Below are 22,971 nucleotides of genomic sequence, written 5' to 3'. Positions count from 1 at the left end.
AAGGGAACACTGCTCAAACTATGATTCAATAGAAATATTTTTCCATGAAACACGTTCTGCTATTTTTTTTTAAATTACAGAATCAGAGAACTCTGTCAACTTTAAGTATATTTAAGTCAACAGAAACTGTTCTAGGTAAATGAATTTAATCTTCATGGTCACTGACACACAATATAATCTTGTTTTTCTCAGGATTTTATTCTTTAAGTAACTAAGTGACTCATGAGCTCTGAAAATATTTTCTGGTACAGGTAAGTCTGATCTTAGCAAAATATTCTGAATATTTCTTCTCCTCTTGAGATGAGTATTTCAAAAATAACAGGTCCTTCCTGGAAGGTGTAATTGGCTTTTAGTTAGGAATGTCTACAAACGATTGTCCTTTTGTGGAATGTATTGTAGGAAAAGGTAGAATATACTTTTTCCTTTCTCCATCTATCAAAATTCTGCCAATACTGTAGGGGTCACCTCTTTCATAAGCTTCATTTTATTTTTTGGCACAATTAATCATCCACTGTACCTTTTTGGAGGGAGGTGTCCTATTTCTCCTAATGTTTATTTCTACTTATCAAACTCCATAATGTATATATTTTGGTTATACCTCAAAAGATTATAAGCTCCTCATGGAAACTATAAATTATTCAGATCTATCTCTCCCTTTGTATGTTAACATTGTACTTTGCATTGTGGAAAGTGATGAGTGAGTGGAGATATTTAATTATTAACTATTTTTAAATTTTTGTTAAAATCATCCATAATTATGTTTAGAAATGCTGTAGCAAGTTAATGAAAAGCCACAGTCCTTTCCCCACCTTTCTCTACTAAGAATGTTTATTGGAGGGATCCACATTTGATTCTTAACTGTTTTTATTTTGTTATTTTAAGTTACTTTTATTTCACTAAATCATATACTTAGTTAATTTCCATTTTAGACATTTTCTATTGGTTTCCTAGTATTGGAGATGTCTGTAATGAGGCATAAGGATTTGCTTGTTTGCTTTTTGAGGTGCCAGGGATGGAATTCAGGGACCTGGGCATGCTAGGCGCCCATTCTACCACTGAGCTACCTCCCTAGTCCTGAGAATTGGGACTCTTTTAAACTCACATGATTCTCTACCTTTATCTCATGCTCAAAGATTAGATCCAGTTCCTGAAAGAAATAGATAAACTTGGATTTCTTCTAGAAGCTTTGGCCCCAGTTGCAATCTGGATATTTCCTCCAAACGTTGTGGCACTGTTTTGATGGTTGTTTTTTTTTTTTTTCCTTTTTCTTTTATTATTCATGTGTGCATACAAGGCTTGGTTCATTTCTCCCCCCTGCCCCCACCCCCTCCCTTACCACCCACTCCGCCCCCTCCCTCTTCCCCCCCTCAATACCCAGCAGAAACTATTTTGCCCTTATTTCTAATTTTGTTGTAGAGAGAGTATAAGCAATAATAGGAAGGATCAAGGGTTTTTGCTGGTTGAGATAAGGATAGCTATACAGGGCATTGACTCACATTGATTTCCTGTGAGTGTGTGTTACCTTCTAGGTTAATTCTTTTTGATCTAACCTTTTCTCTAGTTCCTGGTCCCCTTTTCCTATTGGCCTCAGTTGCTTTTAAGGTATCTGCTTTAGTTTCTCTGCATTAAGGGCAACAAATGCTAGCTAGTTTTTTAGGTGTCTTACCTATCCTCACCCCTCCCTTGTGTGCTCTCGCTTTTATCATGTGCTCATAGTCCAATCCCCTTGTTGTGTTTGCCCTTGATCTAATGTCCGCATATGAGGGAGAACATACGATTTTTGGTCTTTTGGGCCAGGCTAACCTCACTCAGAATGATGTTCTCCAATTCCATCCATTTATGGTTGTTTTTTTTAATCTTTTAGCTTTTTCCTTCTTGTTTTTTTCATCCATATTTGTGGGATTACTTGTACAATTACAATTCTAGTAGAGGATGTAAGGGAAGACTGTTCCCAGTCTTCCTTGATTTATGTTTGTTTTATAGTATTGATGGACGGCAAAGGATTCTTTGTGGAAATCACTTCCCTTCCAGTTCCATGGTCTCCAGTGTTGCCCAAGAGACATCCTTCCCCAGGGTAGGTCCCATTTTCTGGTACATGGAAATCTCTGTAAGACTTTCAAATCTGCCCTTAATTTCTGGGGTTTGGAAATTTCCAGCTATCTGTTCAGATGAGGGCTTTTAAAATTCATTTACCACTGCTTGATGGGTCCTTTCTGTCCAGAAGTGGTGATTCATTGGCTTTGGTTCCTGATCTTTACTGAAATGTAATTCACCTATTTTAAGTGTACCATACATCAGTGAAGGTGGCTCACGCCTGTAATGTTAGCTACACAGGAGGCAAAGATCGGGAGGATCATGATTCAATGCCTGCCCAAGTAAACTGTTCATGAGACCCTATCTCAAAAAACCCATCACAAAAAGGGATGGTGGAGTGGCTCATGGTTAAGGCCCTGAGTTCAAGCCCCAGTACTGCAAAAAAAAAAAAAAAAGTATATCATAAAAAAATGAAGTGTACAATTCAATGCATTTTTTTTTTTTTTGGAGACAAGTTCTCAATATGTAGCCCGGGCTGGCCTTGAACTAGAGATCTTCCTGCCTCAGCCTCCAGAGAGCTAGGATCACAGGAGGATCATTCTTACTTTTTTTTTTGGTGGGACTGGGGCTTCAAGCTAGCAGTGCAGGTGCTCTACTGATTGAGCTACACCTCCAGGCCATTTTGCTCTGGTTATTTTGGAGATGGGATCTGGTGAACTATTTGACTGGGCTGGCCTCCAACCTTGATCCTTCTTATCTCAGTCTCCCAAGTAGTTAGAATTATAGGAGTGAGCCACACATCTCTTAGAAAACGAGTTAGCTTCACTGGTTAACCATTGCTGTGTCTGCTTTTTGCCCCCAGAAATTTGTTAAAATTTCCTGCTCAAGAGTGCTTCTTCCATCCTTTATTTTCTTTATTGTTGTGGGCTTAAATCTGTAAATCTGTTTAGCAGATTTTATAAGATATTTAAAATATCTTTTACTAAGATACTGTTAATTCACTGTTTTTTGTTTTTCCAGTATTGGGGATTGAACTCAGGACCTTGTACTTGGTAGGCAGGTGCTCTACCACTTAAGCTATGCCCACAATCTAGAATTCAGATCAATAAAGATTTATTAAATGCCTATGCAGTTGCTTCACAAAGTGCCCACAAAGTGGAAAAAATATTTTTTTACATATTGCCTGCCTGCCTGCTTCATGTGCACTTTATAAAAACCTGAACCATGAGGAGAGGTGTAACTCAGTGGCAGAGCATGTACTTAGCATGTGCGCACACACACACACACACACACACAAATCTGGATTGTGGACAACTGACCTCACTGAGAAACTACTATTACAGCCATATGTGTGTGGCCTTAACATCTCAGAGCTTACGACTGTGACTCAGACATTTCCTTCGCACCTGCAAGAGTGGGATGAAAACCTTTTAGGCACTGTTTGATATTTTGTACTGTAGCTGAACCCAGGGCATTGTGCGTGCTGAGCTTATGTGCTACATCTAAGCCATATTCCCACTTCCCACTTTTTAATTTGTATGGAGTTTTCTCAAGTCACATTGTGGCCAAAGACAAGTCACTTCTCATTTTCTCTTCATTTGCCAACTAGAATTTCTAATCCCTTCATAGCACAATACTATGAACTCATCGACTATTGAGGAATATTAACCAAAACAAGCTTCCTATATGCAAACAAGTCTTGTAAAATAACATGAAGTTGGACTTCATTTTCCTGTAGAGAAGGATGCCAGTCTGACCTCTACTCACACTGTCTACCCTGTCCTCTCCTGGGAGATGTGTAAGTCTAAGGAAATGATTGACAGTCAGGTGGTATTCGTACTCTTTCCCACAAAGGGAAGGAATGACATTGCTGTAAGATTTGCCCAGTGGTTCTCTTACAAGCTTTCACTAGACAGCAGCACTGGTGCTTTTCTCAGGCATCCTCAAGGAAGGTTCCTCATGGATAGAGCAGGCCAGGTTACTCAGTGGCTGGATGCCCACTGCTTGCATGACCTGCTACTTGGTGGAGTGTGCTCACTGGGAATTTTGTAGTCAGTGGGTAAATGGATCTGACAAAGGCAGGGTGATTTCCTCCTTCCAACATGGAGCTCAGTTTCTGTAGGGAAACTAGGTCTTCTATGTGGTCTTGGATGAACCTTCATTATTCATCTTAATGTCCTCATTGACAAATAGAAATACCTATAATGGCTTGATCAAGTAGTCTGATTAAGCAAGGAACCTCAGAAATGTGGCCTCACTTGTCAACACTGTCATGTTCACAAGTGGGACACACACACTCACACATACACACTCACTTGCTCATACACAGTTACTGGTGTGGGCCTCATTCCTTTGCCAGCTTGCCACCTATCATTGCATTCTAGACTCTATGTGATTTAAATTGACAATGAGTTTCAGATTTAAAATTAAACACAGTGGAATGACTCATTATGCATAGCAGATTTCTATCCTCCAAGTGGAATCATTTCAGTCAGAGGATATGGATCTGTCATCTACGCTTTGGGAGGATGATCCTCTCGTTGTGAGTCGATTGAGTTGCGCCTAGTGTGTAGTGTTGGGTGTGGTTTTCTGCAATGAATTTCACTTCCTTTTTTTTTTTTAGAAGGGTGTTAGTTTGATACTGCTAGTATTTACCATTTAAGTAATCTTAAATTTTAAGCTATAGTGTCTTCCCAGGGGCACTTTGTCAGCCAGAATTTCTACATAAACAATTCTTCTAGAGGTTTTGGAAAAAAATAAAACTTGGGTGTGATATCTCAAGCTTTAAGTGTGTCCTTGAGACTAAATTTCTTGATGGATTCTACTTCTCTGACTTTTCCCCCTTGTTCTCTCCTTTTTTCTCCTTCACACTGTTGCTATGGTGGCTTTTTTTTTTCTTTTTCTTTCGGTACTGGGGATTGAACCCAGGGCATCACATGTACTAGACAAGCACTCTGTCACCTCAGCTATGCTCCTATCCCTAGTGGCGCTTTTTGTTGTTGTTTGTGGGGTTTTTTTTTGTATGGGATTTGAACTCAGGACTTTGTGTTTGCGAGGCAGGCACTCTACAGCTTGAGCCACGCCACTAGTCTTTTTGCTTTGGTTATTTTGGAGATAGGTTATCACTTTTTGCTCAGGCTAGATCCTATTATATTATGCTTTCTGCCATCTCAGGGATGACAGAGTGAACCACCATGCTCAACTATCGATTGAGATGGGGGTCTCATGAAGATTTTGCTTAGGCTGGCCTGGATCCATGATCTTCCTGATCTCAGCCTCTTGCACAGTTAGGATGACAGGTGTGTGCTGCTACACCCAGCTATTAGTTGAGATGAAGCCTCATGAATTTTCTGCCTAGGCTGGCCTTGAACTCTGATCCTCCCACTCTCAGCCTCCCAAGTAGATAGGTGCTTTTGTTTTTTGAGACAGAGTTTTTCTACATAGCTCAGGTTAGCCTCAAATTCTCAATCCTCCTGCCTCCTGAATGCTGCCACACCTTGCTAGTTAGCTCTTAAATATATTTAAACCTCAAGAAATAAAGGTACTTTGTAGTTCCTAGGGGTGATTTTCTGTCTGTGAGTCAAGACCAAGTAATGTCTGCTTTTCAAGCCTGGGTGGCTTTTTGTTTGTTTATTTCAGTGATTTTGTTTTGTTTTTATGGTGTAGGTAGTCTGTTGAGAAAAGGTTCCCTCCCACTGCATCTTAGGGTTCCTGGGGTTGTGAAGAATGAAATGACGGATCTTATAAATTGGTTAGGAAAAAAGGTATCAAGTCTTTTGAGTTATGTATTCGCTCATGAAAAGGTCTAAGGAATCTGGGATGAGATTTCTCACCTCAGGTTTCTTACCTACACCTCTCACTGAAGTAACAGCTTCTGTGGAATCTTGATTGAAGTCTTTGGAGAACATACAGATTGTGTTGATAGTTCATTTTACATCACACCTTAACTTGGGTGCTTGGCAGGGAAGTATCCTTCTTTCTTTAGAAAGAAAATTAATATTTTCTTGATTCTTTGATAAAAAAAGAACACTACAAAAGATTATTGCAAAACCTTGTAGGTTTGGCAGGCTTTCCCATGTGGGTGGAAAAATGTTCCTTTGAAGCCAAACTAGAATTGCTCATGAAATATAACATAAAATATACATTACAAAAAGAATGTTGATCCTGGAAAAAAAGCATATGTGTAGATGTATAAAACAACAAAGCTTATGGACTTTATCAGCATGCACTCTATCAATACAATGACATAATTGTGATGTTATGAAAATGGCAACTCTTTGATATTAGAGATAATTGCAATCCCTTTATTATGCTGATTTTAGTCTTTATCAGATTCCCACTGTGTTTGGATCTGTGTCTATCTGGTGTTGATATGTTTATATCTTGCTTCTACCCACATTCCACTTCAACTTTATTGGTTGACATCACGAACACAGCTGTGACCTCTTACTTCTCAGGAAGGAAAGATGCTTAAAACTGGAAGATATATTAGGTTTGTCTTTATTCTTTTATTTTTTTCTTGGTAGCACTGGAATTTGAACTCAGGGCCTCACACTTGCTAGGCAGGTGCTCTTACCTCTTGAGCCACACCAAGTCCTTTTTTGGTCTCATCTTTGTTCTCATCAGGCTTATAACAACTTAGACATTGCAAGCCCAAAGTCTATAATGACTCCCTTCACTCCAGCTTCTCTCTTTGAACCTCTGCTTGTCTGATTTCCATATGTCCTTCTTTTATCCATCTAGAACCTCTTATCAAAACTTCAGCATTTTAATGTTTCCTCCCTTATGCAGATAATAAATGCATGGCACAGGGAAAGGGAAGAGGGATGCAAAGGGCTAGTTGGTTATACAAAAGATTTAGTGTTTCCAATTCATGATTTATTTTTGGTTTTGTTTGTTTTCTAGTGGAGAAGACATATATTAGTGTGTTTTCCAAACATCATTCCTTAAGTCTCTTTCAGTTTTCTCACCTGTGTCTATCTGTTCTTTCTACAGAATTCTAAGGATTTCCTATGAAGGAAGGATGGCTAGTGTAGCTTGCACATTTTATCCAATTTTATAGATCTTGGGACTGTGTATTAATGATGCTTCTTTGTTAGATGGCGTATAGTCAATTTCCCTGAAATTAGAGCAACTATTTTTTGCTAAATAAGGAAGTAAAAAGTAAGGATGTCAAGGAGCAGGTTGGGGATTGTTCCAAACAAAGGGTATACTATAGTTTAGCAGAAGGAGTGGGAGAAATAGATGAGTAGTAGTTAATGAGTAATCAATGAAGCATTTATTAGTCCTTCCTATATTCCCAAAAGTGAAGCAGGCAGTATGAGAATTAATGACATGGTGTTTTGCCATAAATGGAATTTATGATCTTGCTAGGCAATGCGTATTTTGCATATTAGACAAAAGCACTACTTCATTTTTGAGACAGAGTCTTGCTATAGAACCTAGGCTGGCCTTGAACTCGGTATCCTCTTGCTTTATCCTCCCGAGTGCTGGGGTTACAGGAATGCACCCAATGTCTGAAATATGAAAGAGTCCAGAGGAGGGAGATATCAGTGATGCACAGAGATGCAAGAGCAAGCTGAAGGAGGTGTAAAGCCCATGTTAGAGAGTGTTAAATGGACCTTGAGACTACCTGTCAGAGAGATGAGGCCAGGAGGCACATTTGAAGTTTGTTGAAGAGATGACTTTGACGTATAGGGGTATTTATGGAAAGGAAACTTGGGGTCTCAGGACTTTAGTCTGTATGTAAAGGGAAGCTATAGTGGGATCCTAATGAAAGTGGTATTCTGGGAAGATGAGTTTGTCAGCAGAGGTTAGGACACAATGAAACAGTGAAGCACTGGGAGCTGGTGGACTTGCTGGAAGTCTATTTAGAACAAAATAATGCATTGAGCTGAAATTCACATAACATAAGATAAAATATTACAATTTTTTTTTGTAGTGCTAGGGATCAAACCAAGGGCCTTGTACATGGTAGGCAAGACTACCACTGACCCACATCTTCTGCCCTAAAATCAGCTCTTACAGTGAATAATTTAGTGGTATTCACACATTTGCACTGTAAAAAAAAATCACTTCTGTCTAGTTCTAGAACCTTTCCATCAAACCTAAGTAAAACCCCTCACCTATAAAAAACAGTTCCTTTCATTCTTCTCTTTAGGCTTTGGCAAGGACTAATCTGCGTTCCTCCTGTATGGGCTCATCAGTTCTGCGTATTTCATGTAAGTGAAACCATGTAATTTGTGACTGTTTGTGTCTGGCTCTTTCACTTATCTTATGTGGCTGAAAAATATTCTGGAAATCTATTTTTGACTAAGGTGGAGACAGGTGACTGCAATGGCTTATCTTAACTTTTGATGTGGGGAGTGACTGTTAAAGTCTATCATTCCATCTTATCTATTCAAAAGAAGCATCTAAGATGTTCATTCTGAGTGATTGAAGATATTACCTCACTGATACAAATAGAGTAATTGAGGCTGGAAGCATAGAGCACCTGCCTAGCAAGCATCAATGACACTCTGCGTTCAAACTCAAAGACCACTAAAAATAAAATAACATAAAATGAAATAAAATAAAGTAGTAATTGAAGGGAGATTAATTTTTAGTCACGACAACCTGATGTCTAGGGCAAGAGTAAAATTAGTCAGCAGAGATATTCCACAGAGATCTGAAAATTCAAGAATTGATAGTTGAGGCCTTGAATAAATCTATTATTGGTCATTCCTTAAATTTAAACAGATAGAAACAGCTTGGAAAACAGTGAATATGCCACTGAATGTCAAGGATAAATTTTATTTTGGTAAAGAGTTGAAAGATGGAGATGGAGGATTTATGGACACAGGGTGACCCGCTGAAGAAGTATGGCTCAGGCATATTCCAGCTGGTGTGGCAGTGGGAATTTATGATGATAAAGAGCTCAAGGGTGTTATGGTTCTGTTAGATGCCAGACCCTCAACAATCAGAAAGTTGAGTGGAGTGGAGGAAAGACTGTAAAACTTAGAATCAGACTGACCAGAGTTCATATTTGGGCTCACCATTTACTTTTTTCAACATGCTCAAATAATTTAACTTGTGTAGCTGGGTGCTGGTGGCTCATGCCTGTAATCCTAGCTACTCAGGAGGCAGAGATCAGGAGAATCACAGTTCGAAGCCACCCTGGGCAAATAGTTCACAAGACCTTATCAAGAAAAATCCATCACAAAAAAGAGCTGGTGGAGTGGCTCAAGGTGTAGGCCCTGAGTTTGAACCCCAGTACAGCAAAATAATAATAATTTAACTTTTGTGAGCTGCGGGAGGACCAAATGAGATCACGCTTGTGAAGATGAAAGGTCCAGAGTATTTACGCAGGGAACTACATACATATTTTTAGGAGGAAATGGACCTGTGTTTTGTGGGGGAGTGTGAGGAAGGCAGAAAAAGATGCTGAAAAGTTAATGTAGAGCTCACACATGAGGAAGATGAATTGTTGTACCCTGAAAAGTAAACATGTCAGTTACTGATTTATTTGTTCTTATTCACTTACTCATTTTACTTTGTCTTGTTTCTAAAAGAATTTATGAAGGCAGTTTTCAAGATGTTTAGTGTAAAAAGAGTTTATGAAAGTACATATAGCCAGGCATGATAGCACATGCAATTGGGAGATTGAAGCAGAATTATAGGTTCAAGGCCAGCCTGGGATATATAAGGAGACTTTGTCTCAAGAAAAAAATGTACATTTATCATAAAGTCAAAAGTAAGTGAAACTTAAGTTTAAGAAAATGAGGCAAAGAGAAAATAAAGAGTAACTTGGGTGTGGTGGTGGAAGCCTATAATCCCAACTGTTGAGGGGGCAGGAGCAGAGGCAGGTGAATCAAAGTTCGAGGCTAGTCTGGGTTACATAGCAAAACATTGTCTAATAAGAAAAAAAAAAAAGAAAAGAAAAGAAAAGAAAGGAAGGAGAAGAAGAAAACAAGTGTAAAATTAGGTAATAGTAGTGTAGCAATGTTGGTTCTGAGTTTTAACAAATGTACCATGGTCCTGGTTCTAGAAACAAAAGGGAACTTTCTGAACAATCAGTATCTTAGGAATACCTAGGCTCAAAAGCCGACTTACATAGGGATTTTAGAAAAAAATGCTGAATCAGTGATGAGAGAACTGTGGGGAAAATCCAGGAGGAATGTCACCTAAATGTTAGAAAGGTCTGCAGACCAGCCATAGTGCCACCCTATTGCCTGTGAGTCTGCAACTACCCTCACTCCTTTCTCTTGAGCTCTGCAGTTCCATAGGTTCCCCTGCTTGTGGATGGCACCACCACCATAAGTTGTTAAGCCAGAAACTGGGAGCTCTTCAGGTCCTGGAGCCCTCTATCCAAACACTGTCATGGTCTGTGGACTCCACCTGCTGAGCGTCTGTCTTTTCTCCTTATTTCTGAGTGCAGGTCACCAGCATCTCTCATCCTAACTCTTTCCTGTAACCGTCTCTTGATTCCCCTCTGGTCCCTCTCCTTTCCCTTTTTATTTTTGAAATTTCTAAAAATAGAGAAAAATCCAAGAGAAGAACAATCAACTGTATTCTAATCATCCAGAATTAATCACTGTTGTATTTTTTAAAGAAAAAAAAAATCACTTTTGTGTATGAAAAATAAAATAACCAGTATTCTATATAAGGGATTCAAATAATATAAAGGAATCAGATATATATAAAAGTTTGTTTATTTGTTTGTTTATCTATTTATTTATTTATTTATATATTTGTGCTGCTAGGGATAAAACCCCGGGCCCCATGCATGCTAGGCAAATACTCTACCACTTGAGCTATGCCCCCGAATTTTTTGCTTTAGTTTGTTTTTTATATAGGGTCTCACACTTTGTCTTGAGTGGCCTGGGACTGAGATCCTCCTACCTTTGTCTCTCTAGTGACTGGATTATAGGTGTACACCAAGCTTCTTTTTGAGATAGGGGGTCTTGTTAACTTTCTGTCTGGGCTGGCCTTAAACTGTGACTCTCCTCTCACCACTTCCCAAGCAGCTGGGATTATAGGTATAAACTGCCATACTTGACCCCAGTGATCTTTTAAAAGTACAAATTTAACCTGTTGTTCTTAAAACTTTTCACTTAGTTCTTCTTGTTCATAGAATGAAATCACTAAGCCCTATGGCCTTGTTGCTGAAAGAGCTCAGGGGTGTGATATCTATAATAGAAATTGTGGCTGGTGCTCTGGTCAGAGTTCTCTCTCCAAGTTGTACTTCTTTTGTACATTTTACTTCTTGTCCCATTTACCTGGTTAAGTCCTACTAATTATTCAATAGCCATTTATAAAAACCTTTCCCTGATCTTTCCCCACCTTCAACTACTGATTTCTGTCTGGTAGGAGAGGAGTGGCCAGTCTTCCATGGTTAAGAGCCAGTCTTCCTGGCTTTGAGCTTGGCTCTACCCTTTACCAGCTGTGTGACCATGGGTGAGACACTTGGCTTCTCTGCATCTGTTCACTCATTGGTTATGAGAAATCATAATAAGTATAGTGCATAGAACATTACCCAGCAATAGAGCAGAGTTGAGAAATATCAGTAGCTAGGATATAATCTGTTCTGTGCCTTTGTAGACCTGAACAGAATATAATGAGTACATTATACTGGCACCACCAGTGTTTCTAGTGTCTAGCACAAATATTTGTTCAGTAACTGCTCTTTCCTTTGTTTGGAATGTACTTTCCATCTTTCTCCTCACCCTTTCCCACGTAGCCCTGGTCATGCCATTCTGAAAAACAGATTCTTCTTCTGGCCCCTGAAGTGTCTATAGCCCTCACTTCATCAGAGCTGCCTGTCTCTTACACTAGATTCTAAGAACTGTGAGTGTGAGCACAAGTTCAGAAGAAAGCCTCCTGAGGTGTTGAACCTATCAGTCATTGCACAGGTGGCTCCAAGATCACTATGCTGTTGGGAGGACCAGCTGGTAAGTGCTCAGTAATGACCCTACCCAGAAAGTCAACCTGAAGTTTCTCGAAACATGTGGTAGAGTTAAGCTTCTCTGGTAGAATACTGGTAGCCAATGATGACTGAGAACTCAGTGATATCAGGGTTCTGGGGCACAGGAAATGGAAATGTATTTAAAAACTTTTAGGTGGATGGTTGACAGTCAACAAGGCTGGAGAAGTTTAAGAGATATAGACTGTACTCATGGTTGTGTATAAGTAAAATTATCTGGATTCAGGAAGGTAAGCTGTTTAGGTCCTTTTCCGTTTAAGTATCTTAAGATACTTTGTATGTTGTTTGTACACAATAAATGCTTAGCAGATGTTTAGAGGATCAACACAAATCCTCACGTAGAAAGATTAGAGGAAGAAAGGGCCATAGGGACATCTGGTCAACCTCCTTCATGATGAATGAAACAATTCAAAATGCAAGATGAAAAATTTCATGTTTCTTGTATGTTATAAAAAAAAATTAAGTAGGACTACTATAGACCACGAACTGAGATCATTTTCTAAGCTTAGTCTGGATCATCTGGGAAATTCAACTTACTTCTTTCCCAACTGGGTCAAATTCCCAACCTTCTCTGGGGAAGTCCATAAACACTGGATGGTCTGGACCACTGGGATTGCACAAGTGTGAACCCTCTTGGTCATGGGACAGTTTGAAGTGATTTATTTTCATTCTTGTTTTTGCTCAACATTAGATAATGAGGCTCAGGTAAGCCGGAAACAATTTAGAATGATTTTAATGTATTGGCTACTTCTAGCATAGAATGTACAAATTTAGAAAAAATAACAAATCAACCAACATGTTTTTGTCACTGATATACAAAGGGAAGATTAAGAGATTAACCAAATTATTGATTTATTAGTTATGTGAAATTGTGTTTCATAACTAAGCCACACAGAAAAAGTATATGGTTTTTATTGAAACTTATTTTTTTCAAGAAATGAAAAAAAATCATCACACAAAAATGTATCAAATAAAAACCAATATTTCAGTGTTGAAACCTCAAGTCATTGTTTTTTCTATTGGCAATTTTTTTTTTTCCTGCTGGAGCAAGTAATGAGTTTATTGGGATTGGTCAACTTCAGATTTTCAGAGTGATCATTATTGTTTACATTCATAGACACCCAGGCAATATGGTGCTGTCCATCCACTTGTGTGATGAAGGAACATGTGACTGAAAGGTGGCCTGCACTGAGGGGAGGAGAATGAAGGTGTCGCGACTGTTATTTTGGTACAAGCAAAACAACCTCAGCCAAGTTGCAGAGAACTTTCTTGAAAGGTGAGATGAGTCTAATTACAAAAGATTCCATCGCCCTGAGATTTAAAAAACACTTTTCATGAAAAGAGACTGAAAACTTGAAATTTGAGAGTGTCAACTCTCCCAGCAGGACAAGCAGGAGGCCGTATTTAGCTTAATTTTCGTTTGAATACTTTAAATGAGAATTTGGATTTACTTGGGAGGCTTAAAAGGGATTGACAGAGCCCTTGAGGCATTTTCCTCAACTGCAAAAAACAAGAAGAGTTAATTGGGCAAGATAATGAAGTCAATTTTGTTAATTCTTCAAGTATTCCAGTTCCCTTTCTTTACTAGTCAGTTTGGGGGTAATTACAGAGGTGAGAAAAATCAGGTTTCCAGACCAGCATCTTTTCAGATGATTTAAATATTGTTAAGGGATGATTTGGGCAACGGAATGAAACTGAGAGACTGAAAGCCTCTGCAGATTATTGAAAATGCATATAGCATCTTATAAATTTCTGTTTAGAAAAGATCTACAAATTAAGTTTAGCAGTTTTTAATAAGTGTGTTCTACCTCTGAGTACATGGAAGCATGGGACAAGTTATCAATTATTATTGGAACTTTGGTCACAAGAAATAGAAAGTTGACACATCTTTCATTTTATGGATAAGTACAACCTTATTTATATGTATTGATAGGGGATATTAGGAGGGAAGTAGAAGGGGATGTCTACATATCTTGGAAAACAAACTGTATATGTGATCCTAGTATACCAAAGGAGTATTAAAAGAGTGACTATAGTGCTTATTTGGTCATAACTATCAAAACTCAAAGTCAGCCCTTTCTTTTACCATGTGATGCCTTCTTCCGTGGGATGATGAACAAGAAGGCTCTTGTTCATCAATGTGACCCATCTGCTTTGGACATCACAGCCTCCAGAACTGTGAGAAATAAATTTCTTTCCTTTTTACCTTTTTTTTTTGAGACAGTCTTACTATGTAGCCTAGGCTAGCCTCCAACTTTGATCCTCCTGCTTCAGCTTCCTGAGTGCTTGGGATTACAGATGTGAACCATGAAGCCTAACTACATTTATTTTCTACAAATTGTTTCTACAAAAGAAAACCCTTGAAACCTTCATCCAAGGGCTGGTAGAGTGGTTCAAGTGCCTGTTTAGCAAGCATGAGTTCAAACCCCAGTACCACTTAAAAAAAAAAAAAAAAAAGAACTTCATTCTTATTGACTGTACGGAAATACTTACGTAAATGTTCAAGGATATATAAAGAAAAGGAATTTGTTTTTGTTTGGTTTACAATAAAAAAAAACCCTGAAAATATCCCAATCACCCATCAATAGACAATTCATAAGATATATGATGTTTATCCATATGGCTAAATAAGTAGATCTATAGAATACATATAAAAATGCCTCCACATATTATTCATTAATTCATTCAAAAGATTGTATTGATTGTCCATTGCATACACGTCAAGTCGCTGTGGATGAAGGATACCAAAGGAGCAGGAAGCGTGAGTAGTACCAGCTACTCAGGAAGCTGAAAGCCCAGAAGTTCAAGACCAGCCTGGGCGACATAGCCACACCCTTAAGGAGGGGAAAAAAAAAGCTACTAGGGAACAGAACTTTCAAGTAACAGTTCTCACACATCTAGAGTGTGGAGAGGGAAAGGAGAAAATAAGGGAATTTCAAATGGTATGTTATCCAAAAATACAGCAAGGTAACCTGGTAATACAGAGTGATTTAGTCAAGGAAGGTCTAGGATGTGCCATGTGAACTGGACCTGAGTGGCAGGAGCCCTAGGGACCTGGGGATTCTAGACCAACAGCAGCACACATCGGCCTCTCAGGTGGGTTGAATTTGCTCACTCAGGAATGGAAAGCCCCATGCGCTGGCCTCCCCTGCAGTAGGTGGTGCTCAGGAGATGGACTGATGACAGAGGGCTTTGCATGAATTCTACGGGAGCCATTGGAGAGACCACGCAGGGTAGTAACATGATCTGATGAATGATAAGAAAGAGCAGGGTGGCAGCATGTGCTCGAAGGGGAAGAAGGAAGCAGGGAAGTCATCAGGTCCTAACTGTAGGAGTGAAAGTGAAAGAAATGACTCGGGCCACACCAAGCTGTGGGGATGGTGAGCAGTGGATTCATTTGGACTTTCTTCCAGGGGCTGCCATTGGTCAGACTTGCTGATTCAAGGTCTTGACTTGGAAACAGATATGGTGTCTCTAAATTCTCATTTTCCTCCTTCAAATATGGGATAAAATATCTGATGTGCCCTTTTCAGGGGCCATTGTTAAGGTGAAATAAGATAAATCCAATGAAATCATTTGGTAACTGTGAATGTGCCATGCAAATACATTGTCCTTTGGTATCCCGCCCCCTCCCCCACCAAAGCTATGGTCGCTCAAGTCCCTTCTGTAAAATAGCATAGTATTTGCATATAGCCTACAGCATCTTCCTGTGAGCTTTAAATCATCTCCAGTTTACTAATAATACCTAACACAAAGTAAATAGTATGCAAATAGCTGCTGTACTATGTTGTTCAGGGGATTATGTATGACAAGAAAAGAAAAGCCTGGGCATGTTCAGGTTAGATGCATTTTTCATCCTCAGTTTGTTGAATCTGTGGATGTAGAAACTGAGGGTAGAATGGCTTACTGTGTGTGTAAGGTGTTGCCGGAAGTAGTTCAGAGATATTCCAGATAGAAAACATGATGAAGATTGGGGTTTTGGGCTACCTCTTTCCCTGGTGTCACAGCGGGAGCACTGACTACTTCCACAGAATCTTCTAGATATCCATTTCCTTAAAGTAAAGCTGATAAAATGCATCTCTGTACCTCATCAAGGCAGAGCAGTGAGGTGGAACTGGGCAGTGGACAAACTCATTAGTGATTACACAATAATTAACAAATGAACTGCTTAGTAATGCTAAAAAGAATAAAATAATTTCCAGTGCTGCATTGATTATGCTGGGGTGGCTTCATTATACCGTGAGTCTCCCAGCACCTCAATGCTTCCTGATTGTCCTTTAGCCCCCTGGGGAGACTTTCTTGGTTAAGCACTAGGGGAAAGTTTGGGATGTTTGAGAAGTTCAGATTTTAGTAACATCTAAGATTTTTAATTTTAACATCTAAGAAAGGGAAAGGCCTAGAGCCTTCAAGGAATGGAGTTCATTCCTTTCACATGTGTTTAGAACAAGGACTTCAGGAAAGGAATGGGAGCCTTGGTCTTAGGAAAAATTGTCACCCAAAACACACAGTGTGAAAAATGGCCATTAACAGAGATACCTGTCAATTCACTTGGTGGATTTTTTGATTGCCTTCAAGCAGTAGCTATTGAAGGGTGTCCAGTTCATGTTTGGCAACTGGTATAAAGAAGGATTTTACCCCCACCTCAACCTCTTTTGACATGGAGCATAGAGGAGTAAGAGACTTCTTTTTTTTTTTTGTGAGATTGGGGTTTGAACTCAGGGCTTTGTGTGTGCAAAGCAGGCACTCTCCTGCTTGAGCCACACCTCCAGTCCATTTTGTTTTGGTTATTTTGGAGATGGGGTCTCACAAACTATTTGCCCGGCTGGCCTCAAACCAAGATCCTTTTGATTCCAGCCTCCAAAGCAGCTAGGATTACAGGTGTGAGCCACTGGCACCTGGCCAGGAGGACACTTTTCATATGAAGGGCTAGATAAGGAAGGGAAGCCAATATGTATGCTCAATAATGATTTATTAATCCAGAGACCACATCCTACAGGATAGTATTTTCTTCTGTCAAAGTCTGATTGACGTCAATGACTCTGAGTGTGGGCACTGCTAGCCTTTGAGTTCAATCTTATCTTGGCTTCATCATACCACTCACCACCTCCCTCAACCTTCAAACAATGGCCCATCAAGCCAGTTCTGAGCATGCCCCAGCTCACTTTCTTAGGGGAAAAATGAGCATTACGTCATTTCCTGAAAATGTGTCCAACAGCAACAAAATCTCTCCTATGTAAAGCAGACAGCAATATTAACATGAGCCAATTAGACTGGTGATTGATTGCTCAATTAAAGAACCCCAGAAAATTGGTAGTAGTGTTAAATGTATACCCAGGCTGGTTGTTTGAGACAGGGTAACCCTGGCTGTTCTCAAGCTCAAAATCCTCCTTTCTCAGCCTCCAGAGTACTGGGAGGACAGGTGTGTATCACCGCATACGGCTACCCAGAGAGTTTTTGGAAGGCTTCTATTTTTTTTTTGCTTTTGTATATATTTTTAACAAGTGAGAAATAGTGATCTTCCATATAAAACAGATGCATAGGTTGCAAAAAATTAACATGATTTGTCCTTTGCTAGGCAAAATGGAAGTAGTGGTGCAATATTCCAACTAAAAGATATTTTATAGAACATTAACAAATCATGTTAGAAGAATGTTCTTTGCAAGCAAAAATATTGATTCATTAAAACAGCTTGTTGAAATAGAATTGTTCATAAGTTATTATTGCTGTTCCCATAAAAATATTTTCTGTTTAAATTCAAAACAAACATTCTAAGGAGGAGAAATGTCTTTTCTATGTCTCATTTAACAATATAATAACTTTGTTTTCAGAATCTCATTTTATTCCAGCTGGAAGATATATGATCTTATTATACAAAACAATCACTTCATCTCTATGGAGCCTTATTGTTGAACTGTATGATTCTACGTTTCTATCAAGGGTGTAAGGCATAACTTTGTATAGTTTACACTACGTGCTATGTAGGGGAAAGCTCGCCTTTAAGTGGGTTATACAGGAGTTGCTTTAATATAGTTGCAAACACAGTTCATCAGTTAAGACATTTGGAACTTTTGATAGAAGTACGATCATTTGTATTACTCTGTAATGAGATTAATGCTACATTGTTAATAAGCAACACATGCAGTTGCACATGTTTAATAAAGAAATAGGAAAACAGGGCAGGCAGAGGAGCTCAAGTGGTAGAATGCCTGGTTAGCAAGCATGAAGCCTGAGTTCAAACCCCAATACCCATCCCCACAAACAAACAAGAGAAATGGGAAAAGATAGAATATTGGGTAAAATTGTGTGTGTTTTATTACTTATCCAGCTTCTTGTTGTTTTTTGAGACAGGGTTTCACTATGTAGCTGAGGCTGACTTGGAACTCACTATAGAGCCTAGGCTGGCCTCAAACTCATGATCCTCCTCTGGGTTTATGGTATCTCATCACACCTGGCTGTGAGTGTGTACTTTAAAAAGGGAACATGTCACCAGGTGCAGATGCTGATCTATGAATGTGTGACCTTTACAAGGCCATGTGACAGGTTATTCCATGGAGACCCCAGGACGCTACAGATTCCATGGGGTATAAACATTTCTGACCTATGATTGTCTGCCTTTAGGTCTTTGAGATGTTCTTCTCTATCTAAAACTTTTTTCCATCCTTCCTTTGCCTTACTGTGACATAACCCTAGTAATAATTTGGATCTTGCCTTAGGCATCCCTTTCTCCAAGAGCTGGCCTGAGCACCCCACCCCTCCTACCCTCCTGACTCTGCTGTGTATTCCTCTTTTAACTTCCTTTATACCATGAGCCTCTCCATTTTTATGACCTGCTGTGAAATTTATTACTGTTTATATTCTCCAAATAAGGAGAAGGACTTGGCTCCCATGCCAGCATTCTATACCCAACTACAGCATGGAACCTGGGAAATAGTAGACACTTGAGTGAACTCAATGAACGGATCTTTATTTTGTATTGAATTAATCATGGCCTATTGTCAGCAGCCTGTTAGATACTGACTCAACACTTGCTTGTTTCATTGGAAGATGGAGAGTATGGAGAAGAAATAAAACAGCCTCTCAGTTTCCTCATTACATGCCCTTAAATTTTGATCATTGCATATATTTTCTGAAGATCCTAGCTGTAAGCAACAACTGAAAAGGAGCTGAGATTGCATTTGACTTTGGGAATGAATGGATCTAGGAGTTATGCATTCCTCTCTCTTCTCTTCTATCCTTGTTTTCTTCTGCATTGACTTCTTCTCAGACTCTCCCACAGAGGGTCACAGTTATCCATAAGCCTAACTTGTTCATACAGAGCAATCTCAGTGGAAAGAGAGAGCTTCCCCCTACAAACTTCACCAGCAGCTTCAGGAGGCTCTGTCTGCCTTTGTTTTAGTCGCACACACCCATGCCAAAGTCCAGTCTGTAGCCACCATAGTGAAAAACTTTGGCCAACAAGAGCAGGCAAGGAAGAGTTCTCACAAAATAAGAAGTGCTTGTTGCCAGAGAAAAGGAAGAGAATATGTGGTGAGCAGGCAGAAACCTTTGCTCTGTGGTTCTGGGCCAAGTAAATACTGCATTTCCTGTAAAACCATTACCTTTGGTTTGCACCAGTCATCTTGATCTTCCTTGATGGTGTGACCAGCATTTTAGTAATACATAGGTGATTGGAGAACATTTTAAACACTTACTTCTGTCATGTACTGTGTCATTCTACAAAATATTTGTGCCAATGTCTAGGGACATAAGAATGACCTGGACACATCAGTCTCCTCTGTCCTGATGGAACTTACATTCAAGTGTGTGTGTGATAGAGAAAGGGAGGCAGATAAAACAAACAAACAAACAAAAACAAAAAATAAAAACAAAACAAGCAAAAGTAGCAAATATGTTAATTAAAAATGGCCAAAATGCCACAAAGACAACAGACTTGGGGGCCAGTATGATTGCTACTGAGTTCTACCTTTTTCCTCCCATTTAATCTGAGCCTACTCTCCTCCTCCTCTCATTTCTCCTTTTTCCTTTTTTTATAGCTCTTCTGACCTTGCAACACTCTGTGGTTTACTTATAATGTAAATGTTAAGTGTCAACATTTAGTTATTTTCTGCCATTTCCCCTTTAGTAGAACATAAATTTCACAAGGGTAGAGAGTTTTGGTTCACTGGTGCATCTTTCAGTGCTCATTCCTAATACATAGACACTCAGTAAATAGCTACTGATGTGATGGAGAATACTGGAGGTGACAGGAGTGTAGTCTAGACATTGTGAGACATGAAGAGTGAGGAATGAGCCTTGAGCTGATGGGGGTGGGGGTGGGGGGAAAGTGCTGCAGATGAAGAAAGCTGCAGATGAATGAGACAAAGACTGGTGGAGCACAGTGCAGTGCAGTGCACAAAAGACTCAAGACACATGCAAGGTGGTGAAAGATGCGGGGGCTGGATGTGCCGAGGCCTTATAGCTTGTGGCAAGAGTTTGGAGTTTTATTTTGGTGTGAAGCATGACGAAGCAGGACATAGATGACATGAATTAGGGTTTTAACTGGTATGTCTTAATCTATCCAGAGTTAGTCCTCTTGTCCTAGCCACCTTCACCTCTCACATTGAATGGGTTCATGACATTTACTGGGTTCTTCCTCATTCCTTTGGTCCCTGTCCGACCTTCTCCTCAAACAGTAGCACTAGTGGTCAACTTCAAAGTCAAACTCGCAGCTGAAATGGAAGGTGGCCTTCCACTATCACTAGAAAAAAACCCCTGACTTCCTGAGTTCCACAAGGACAGCCTGATGATCTGTCTCCTTGCCCTCCTGTCCTCTCTCGTGCTCATTGCTCCACAGCCACACGGCCTTCTGGTGACTTCAGGCTCCTCTCTTGCTCTTTCCACACCTGCTTCAGTCCTGCTCAGGTTTCAAGTTAGTTGAAGAGTCACATTGTCAGAGAGCCTTCCACATCAATTACCCCAACCATCACTCAGCTACACTCTCATGATGCCTTGCACCCACCCCATGACTTTGTGTAGGTGTGTGGGTAACTGTCTTTGAGGTCTCTGTCTCCCAGTACTACTCCAGAAGGGCTGGGACTGGAGCTATCTGATTCTCAACCAGTCCAGGATAGGCTTGTTGGTGCTAAATACATATTGTGTGGTAAATACAATAGCTTAAGCAAAACCCAGTTAGATTTGCCCTTGAGTAACTCACAACTCAGTTTTAGGCTCTTTAAATCCATACTCATTCATTTTTCTTCTTTGTTTCACCTTTCTTTTAGTATCTTTTTAATTTTTTTAATTGAAAATGTTTGAGGCAGGGTCTCACTGTGTAGCCCAAGCTTGCCTTCAACTCAAAATCCTCTAGCCTCCTCTCCAAAGTGCTGAATTACAGCCATGCTTTGCCATGCCTGGCTCATTTAGCATCTTTATTTTCCCTTTTATCATGCTTTTGCTTCTTCAGCCCAATCTAGAAGTTTTTCTCCACTTTGTTTTTCTACAGTGAAAATGTAATGTCTTAGGATATGAGATGAGAAAAGGTGACAGTGCTTTCTGACCTCCTCCTCCCTGCCTTGGGAGTGGTGGTCTTCTTGCAAACAAGTATCGGAAAATTCACTCACCATGACTGCTCTTCCAGAATAGATGGGCAGCTTAACAATGGGAAGGAAAATGTCATCCTCTTTTCTTTTCTTTCTTTCTTTTTGTTTTACAGTGTTAGAGACTTGAACCCAAGACCTCGAGGATGCCAGGAGTGTGCTTTACCACTGAACCACACCCCAGCCCCAGGCTTTCAATAGCTATCTTCCGACCTGCCACAACCAAGAGAGAAACTTGGCAGTAGGAAGACACTGTGAACATAGAGCCATTTTGGGGATGGCTCAGGCAGTGTCAGTGTCTGGAGTGAGTGACTTCTGTGATGAAGAGGCCAGGCTAGAAGAAGGTGTGTGCTCAATAACATGGTGAGGCCAGGGTCACAGTCATCTGAATAGGAACAGTGAGCCTCCCATGGGCATTTGAAGGGGCTTGGGCTTCACTTCAATAGCTGTGGTTGACCGGGTTGAAGGCCCACCAGCCTCCCTGTCACGTGTGGGACCTGCCCCTGCGTCTCCCCTAAAAGGAGTCAGTAAGGAGGCCTGTGGGTACCTAGCTGAGGTGAGCCAATTGGCTCCACCAGGGGGACGAGGACAGTGGAGGGAGGTGTCAGGCAGGGCCTGCAGTTAACATCAAGGATCCTGGGGCACAAGTCAGCCTTGCATGGCTTTGTGGGTTCAGGAACAAGTTACTTCCCTGAGTTCAGCCACAGTCTGCAACACTTGGCTTGGCAACTCCTCCTGGGGCACAAGAGCCAGGAGCTAGGTGACCACAGAGCGCAGTAAAGATGAAAACTGTGTGGCCACAGGGCCAGCCCTGGTTCCAGCACAGAGCTGTTTCACCAAGCCTCTCTCCTCCTGTGTGATTTAATCTTGTGTTTGCTTTGGAGCGGGCCTCATCACTTTTATCTATTGCTGCAAATTAACCCAGACTCATTAAAACATCAAATGCATTAATTTTGTTAATAGTGACTATTTCAGTTCAGGTTTTAGTGTTGGATAGATGTGGGTTGCCAACAATACCGTGTTGACCACTTGAGCCATCTGAAGCCTTTTGGCTTCCCTGGTGATCACAGGGTGAGTCTTCTGTCCCAGCGGCTTTTCCCTTGTAACACTGGAAGTTTTGAATAGAAACGTTGAGGCAGGGTGTTATAGAAAGAAACACTTTAGTGTTTTGAGTAGGATCTGAGAAGCTAGAGAAACGACAATGAACACTTACTGGTTTTGAGACAAAATAGGATAGAACTCTTAGTCTACTTACTTATTAAATTACTATTATTGGTGGTGGTGTTGAGGTTTGAACTCAGGGCCTCATGCTTGCTGGGCTCTACCACTCAAGCCCCACTTCCAGCCCTTTTTGCTGTAGTCACTTTTTTCAGATAGGGTTTTGTGGGTTTTGACCCCTGG

At 40.2% G+C, this 22,971-nt stretch overlaps 1 long non-coding RNA gene across 1 annotated transcript; it reads left to right on the top strand.

Moving 5' to 3' along the window:
• Window positions 1-11,836: 11,836 nt before the first annotated feature.
• Window positions 11,837-21,909, top strand: LOC141411590 (uncharacterized). Its single transcript, XR_012436430.1, has 3 exons — window positions 11,837-11,963; window positions 13,113-13,271; window positions 21,687-21,909. It is a non-coding gene; the product is annotated as an uncharacterized lncRNA (long non-coding RNA).
• The last annotated feature ends 1,062 nt before the right edge of the window (window positions 21,910-22,971 follow it).

This window comes from Castor canadensis, chromosome 10 (genome assembly GCF_047511655.1).
Source record: "Castor canadensis chromosome 10, mCasCan1.hap1v2, whole genome shotgun sequence".
NCBI lineage: Eukaryota > Metazoa > Chordata > Mammalia > Rodentia > Castoridae > Castor > Castor canadensis.
Note: the sequence above shows the minus strand (reverse complement) of the source record. Positions and strands in the feature narration are given on the sequence as shown.